We start from the raw sequence: 7,087 nt of genomic DNA, 5'->3' as shown, positions 1-7,087 counted from the left end.
CAATAGCTGAGGTCCGCTTTTCAGCTTACCCGAGAATAAGTGCCCACGTTGGCGAGAGGAGAGAGAGAGAGAGAGGAAAAAGAGAGGTAAGGTAGGGTTAGTGGTGGGGGCAGTCATGGAGTTGGAGCGGAAACACTGGGGGTGAAGAGGTAAGATTGTCTCACATGGGGAAGCGGAGATGAACAGATGGAAGGAAAAAAAAAAAAAAAGTGAAGAAAGCTTATGAAAGATGAAACTTATGCAGTCAAAAACCACTGAGGTTTCCTTTCCCTTACTGTCCTGAGTAGCTCCTGATAGGACATGGCCTAGGCACTACTCTTTCCAGGAGAAGTCCATGTTCAGATGAGTTTATGGCAGTGCAGACTGGACAGGCGTTGCTTGGAGATGACCAATGAGAATGCAGAGAGGGAGGGCTGAACAAGATAACTTCCCATTGTCCCGCTGAACCTCACTGCTGGTTCCCATTCTGCAGTCACCCAGTGGAGAGATAGCTTTTGTCCATTCACGATCTCCTGTGGGCCAATTCAAAACACCGCCTGGGGTTCCACAGCCTCGTTTGAACCAATTCAAACAACAGCAACAGTTCTAGCTCCACAGCCTTACATTTCTTTTGACATTAGTGTTGGTCCTTCCCTTTCTGTACATGTTAGTGTTAGAAGAGAATTGGAGCTCGAGAGTTGATTGAGAATTAGCTTTACTGTGTGAGTGGTAGGTCCTAGAAAACAGTACTGCCCAAACGGTATGATCCATAGCTCAAAGAGGCGGGATCTTGGGGAGAGATAACCAATCAATGAGCTGAGCAAAAGAGAAGGGGTTGATCAGTGATTGGTCCTTTTTGGAGAGGGCTCCTGAAGCAGAGAGGGTGTGGTCCCGGATGAGATGGAAGGGCGGGCTTAAGGGGGGAAGGGGGTGTGGTCTTCAGTGGGCTGGAGGTACTCTGGACTCTAGCTCACATGTCTTTGGGCTCCATCTTGCAGGACATCTCAAACAGCAGGTTCTGATTGTCAATGACCTGAAGCTGACGCACGTAGGCCTTAGTCTGGAGGTGAGAGGGAGATGGCTCAACCTCCAAGGCTGGAGAGAGAGAGAGAGAGAGAGAGAGAGAGAGAGAGAGAGAGAGAGAGAGAGAGGAAGGGGAAAGGAGAGGGATGGCACAACAGATCAAATATTAGTTTTAAGCTTCTTCAAACAGAGAAGTATGCTTATACACAACTCAGTATTATTTCACTTGTTTCAATGATCAATAGATGGCAATGTTTTACTTATTCATAGCCGCGACCGCAGGTTGTGCTAATAAATAATTTCTCCACAAGGGGGCAACATCTATACCCCAGCACTCCAACAGGGGGAAACATCGAGCAAATGTCCTCACTCCCCTTCCACTTGACCTAACAGCAGGAAGCCTGCATCCCTGCATCCGTTGCTAAGTCACACACTGCATATGAGAGAGCAGGGAGGAGGGGCCCTTCTGACTCAAATAAACTCCAACCAAAGAAAAACACTCTTTCTCCAAAGGAGCTATAAATAGACACGCATTGTCCTCCTAAGTCGCAGCAAGTACAAATCCAGTTACACGTTCACACACGTACACATCCACATATACCCATAATGCATTCACATACATACACACACACACACACACACACACACACATCACAGGTAGTCATCTCAGTTAGGCTGAAACTGAGCTGCCTCTACAGTTCTGTCGCTCTCAGCCTATCAGTGCTGACTTCTTGTATTTATACCATCTTATATCAGCCAAAGCACAGCTCAGAGAGCCAAAGCCCTTCATAGCTATCCAGTCCAGTGCTGTTATATCAGAACAAAATCACCCTGGATATGAAGAGCGGTTCTCAAATGTTCCAACTGACTACGGATACAGACTCCATCTATACACTATGGATAGGGTCGGCTTATGGGGAGGGCTAGTCAAAGCAAAGAAAAGATTTTTGATACAAAGATGATATTTTCATTGCAAATTAAACAGATAAACGAAGATTTACACACACACACACACACACACACACACACACACACACACACACACACACACACACACACACCACACACACACACACACACACACACACACACACACACACACACACACACACACAGGCTATGAAACAATCTCCCTAATGGGGCCGAAGGGAAACGATCCACTCAGGAGAACAGAGAAAAAGAAAGAAAGGAGAGAGGGAGAGGGAGAGGGAGAGACAGAGAGTAGACAGGAGAATGAAAGGAAGAGAGAGAAAGGAGGGGAGAGATGGGAAGGTTTCTCTTAGCCTCATTAGCCTTGGGAGCAGCCTGTCTGTGATGGAGCTGCGGTCACACCAGCGCTCTCCTGTGCACCTAAAAGGACATTTTCAGACAGCAGTCCGCTGTGGAATAGAGCGTGGGTCTAATCAATCTGACGCATTTATCACTAACAAGACAATGTTTCCAGTATAAGCCACAGTAACCTCCACTGGCTACACTAAAGGAGACACATGGCAAAGCACCTCAGCAATGTGATACGGGTTGCTCCTCATTTGAAAGAAAGACAGAAGAGAGAGAGAGGGAGGGACAGAAGAGAGAGAGAAAGAGAGAGAGAGGGGGACAGAGAGAGAGAGAGAGAGAGAGAGAGAGAGGGATGTACAACAAATGCTAAAACACAGCACACCTAAATTAAGAGAGGCCACGTTAAAAATTATTCAATTTAATCCTGTCTTCAGGCCATTTTCCCAGAACAATGGAAGGTGAGCCACATCACTCCAATCCATAAAAAAGGTGACCAAACTTAATCCTAATAATTATAGAAGGCATCTCACCAAGGCAGCAATTTAGGGAAAGTATTCTGTGGCATCCTGACCAATAGAATTCAAAAATGTATCCAAGAACAACAATATAATACATTCATCCCAGATTGGCTTTTCTCAAACAACAGAACAACCGACCATGTATACACTTTGCACACACTCATAGAGGAACACGTACAAAATGTTAAAAAAAGGTAAAAATATTTGGCTGCTTTATTGACTTAGCAAAGCTTTCGACTCAGTATGGCACGATGGACTTATGTTGAAATTAATTGATAGTGGAATTGGAGGCAAAACGTATGACATCATTAAAGATATGTATAAAAACAATAGATGCTGTGGTAAAAATTCACAACAGACTAAACAGATTATTTTGATCAGACAAAAGGAGTTCGACAAGGCTGTTGCTTAAGTCCAACCTTATTCAATATTATATTAATGATTTGGCCACAAAAATTGAAAAGATCTTCGTCCCCAGGTCTTAAACTTCTAAATAAAGAAATTAAATGCCTGCTTTTTGCCGATGATCTCCTCCTACTCTCCCCTAGTCCAGAGGCGCTTCAGGAAAGTCTGAATATTATCAACGAATACAGTATAACATGGGCCCTTCCAATTAACCTGGATAAATCCAAAATCATTGTATTCCAAAAAAGACATTCCAAACACAATAATTATTACAGCTTCACAATTGGCGAAGAAAAACTGGAACAAGTAAAAAAATATTGTTATTTAGGACTAACGATTTCTTCAACTGGACTTTTTGATGGAGCAATAACAGATCTAACGGAAAAGGCAAGAAAAACCTATTACATGCTCAGGAAATCACTACTAAAATATAAACCCCCCCATAAAACTCTGGCTTAAAACTTTTTGATTCAATACTGAAACCAATATTACTGTATGGGAGTGAAGTTTGGGGAACTAAAATTTAAAAATTAAATTGGACACATGGGACAAAAGCCACCCCGAACTATTCCACTTGGAATTCTGCAAATATACTGGGTGTAAACAGGAGTTGCCCTAACATAGCGTGTAGAGCAGAGTTGGGAAGATACCCACTCCTTCTAGACATACAAAAGAGAGCAGCAAATTCTGGAACCATCTGCAAATAAGCAAACCAGACAGGCACCACCACACTGCTGCCCAACTGAGGGATGGACACCCAGAGAGAGACCCCTTCAACTACCTTGTCCAAAAAACATGGGCTCAGCAAGAAAGACTTAAGCATTGCCTCAAAACTAAAACAGTTAAAGAAAGCTGTATAGAAAATTACACTAACTGCTGGAAGAATCAAATGAAAGAATCCAGCAAGCTAAATGTATACAGAACATTAAAAAGGACTGCAAATTGGCACCATACTTAAATCCAAATAAAAATTATAAACAAAGAATTATAATTAACAAAGTACAGGCTCAGCGACCATAGTCTTGCAGTAGAAAAGGGGCGACACAGACAATGCTGGGTGGCTCCCGAAGGGAGACTATGCGTCCACTGCAATATTAACGCTGTCGAAAATGAGCCTCATTTTCTGACGGAATGTACAAATACCACAATATAAGAAGTGCATATTACAAACAATTTGAATACATCCACCCAGGTTTCATAAACCTAACGAACCAACAAAAACTACCATTCCTCCTGGGGGAAATAGAGACCTGTAACATTTTAGCCTCCGAATATGTGCAGTCCTGCCACATCCTCCGAGAGCAGGCCATACCACCAATAAACATAGGCCTGAACTCATAGTGTTTTTTTTGTATTTTTTTTTTTTTGTATCTATTCTTATCTGTCTATGTTTTTTCTTTACGTAATTATTATAATTGTAATGTTTTTTATTTAAGCATTTTTATTTTATGTATTTTTATTTATTTTTTTTATTATTTAATTAACTTATCTGTTCCTGTATTACCATTGTTGTTATTATTGTTGTTATTATTATTGTTCTTATTGTTTAAGTGCTTTGGCAACAGTGTACCATACATTCATGCCAATAAAGCCATTGAAAAAAATTGAAATTGAAAGAGAGAGAGAGAGAGAGGGAGAGAGAGAAGAGAAGAGGGAGAAGAGAGAGGAGGAGAGAGAGAGAGGAGAGAGAGAGAGAGAGAGAGAGAGGAGAGAGAGAGAGAGAGAGAGAGAGGGAGAGAGAGAGAGAGAGAGCGGGAGAGAGAGAGAGGAGAGAGAGAGAGAGAGAGAGAGAGGGGAGAGGAGAGCGGGAGAGAGAGAGAGCGGGAGAGAGGAGAGAGGCGGGAGAGGAGAGAGAAGAGCGGGAGAGAGAGAGAGGCGGGAGGGGAGAGAGAGCGAGAGAGAGAGAGAGAGCGGGAGAGAAGAGAAAGGAGAGAGAGAGGAGAAGAGGAGCGAGAGAGAAGAGAGGAGGGAGAGGAGAGAGAGAGCGGGAGGAGAGAGAGAGCGGGAGAGAGAGCGGGGAGGAGAGAAAAGAGAGAGCGGGGAGAGAGAAGGAGAAGAAGAGAGGAGGAGAGAGAGAGAGGAAAGAGAGAGCGGGAAGAGAGAGAAGGAGCGCGGGAAGAGAGAAAGAGAGAGAGAGCGGGGGAGAGAGAGAGAGGAAAGAAGAGAGAGCGAGAGAGAGAGAGAGAGCTGGAGAGAAGAGAGAGAAGAGAGAAGGGAGAGGAGAGAGAGAGAGAGAGAGCGGGAGAGAGAGAGAGAGAGCTAGAAGAGAGAGAGAGCGGGGAGGAGAAAAGAGAGAGAGAGAGCGGGAGAAGAAGAGAGCGGGGAGAAAGAGAGGGAGAGAGAGAGAGAGAGGAAAGAGAGAGAAAGAGAGAGAGGAGGAGAGAAGAGAGAGAGAGAGCGGGAGAAGAGAGAGAGAGAGCGGAGGATAGAGAGAGAGAGCGAGAGAGAGAGAGAGAGCGCGGGAGAGAGAGAAAGAGAGAGAGCGGGAGAGAGAGAGAGAAGCGCGGGAGAGTGGAGAGCATGTGGAGGTCAGACCACTCGTCTCATCTTGGAGGGTCGGGTTCTAATTCACCACGCTCCTCGTCTGTCTAAGAGAGGCCTAATTCACCACGCTCCTCGTTGAGTCATTTCTGTTCGCTTTGGAGAGGCGGTGGAGGCTCAGTGAGTGGACAGATCCTCGCTGAAGGACCCTGCTTACCCTGGGATGTGGTTGTGGAGGGTAAATCAATGGGAAGATGAGGAGGAGAAAAGAGAGTCTTCGGGAGTTATTTCTCTCAATGAAGATGCCTTCACATGAGGCCACTACATGTTTGTAAAAGTTCATTTGGTCACAGATTTCCAGAATATTGTCCTTTAAGTGGTCTTTTTTTATTATGGTGGATTTGAATAGATCCAAATCACACACCACTTAAGATTCATCACAAACATGGAATCAACTTAACACTTTGTGGTTCATCGTTCATATAGTTCCTGTAGATCCGAATCACCTACATCAGTGGCAATGCAACAGTGAATGTTGTCCAAACAACCTATAGATGATGCCATATTTCCACATTATGAAACATAATTCAGCCTTTTCCTATGGAACCTCATTTTTCTCAAGACAGACCGGGTCAGAGGTTAAAACCTATTTTCCCAGCATGCATGCAGCACTAATGTCTCTAACTGTTGCTGTCTTTAAAACAATCGAACTCTTCCTATAATATTAATCTCCTCTGCAGCCCCCTGCACCCTATTATTGTGTTAATATACTATGCCCTGTTCGTAGATGCTCATTTGCATTCTAATATGAGCTCCAGCGCTGGCTTAACAGGTTCTCTCCGAGCTTTGTTTCCGAGACAACGACGACGGCCTTATCAGGGCCAGACTTCTCCCCCGCCCGCTTTGAAAGAGGCTCCAAAATCCTTCCATCTCTGCCGTCTCCGATCTGCCGCGAAGTGAGGGCGTTCCGTCCATGATTCTCCTCAGGAGACACCTTTGTGATGAGAGAAAGACCTTGTAATGTAATGTAACGTAATGAAATCCTATTGTGCTATATCATAATACTGTAATACTGTAAAAAGATGAGATCTCTGTCTCTCTCATCTCAGACGGTAAGACCCCTTAGCACAGATAGATTAGTTAGGCTTGTTTATCTAACCTCATTAAATGATCACAGATAGATTAGTTAGGCTTGTTTATCTAACCCCATTCATTGATTACATACTATGATGATGGACTCTGATTGTAACTACCTCCACCTAGAAGGGTATGTTTTCGTGGCTGTTTGTTTGTCTGTTTGTCTGTCTGTCTGTCTGTCAAGAGTACACAACAACTACCAGCTGATTTTCATGAGTGCTGGAGGAGGGGTGGAGCCAAGGAAGAACCAACCAATCAATTTTGGA

Source organism: Clupea harengus, chromosome 19, assembly GCF_900700415.2.
Source record: "Clupea harengus chromosome 19, Ch_v2.0.2, whole genome shotgun sequence".
Classification (NCBI taxonomy): domain Eukaryota; kingdom Metazoa; phylum Chordata; class Actinopteri; order Clupeiformes; family Clupeidae; genus Clupea; species Clupea harengus.
The sequence above is the reverse complement of the archived record's forward strand: the minus strand, read 5'-3'. Positions refer to the sequence as shown.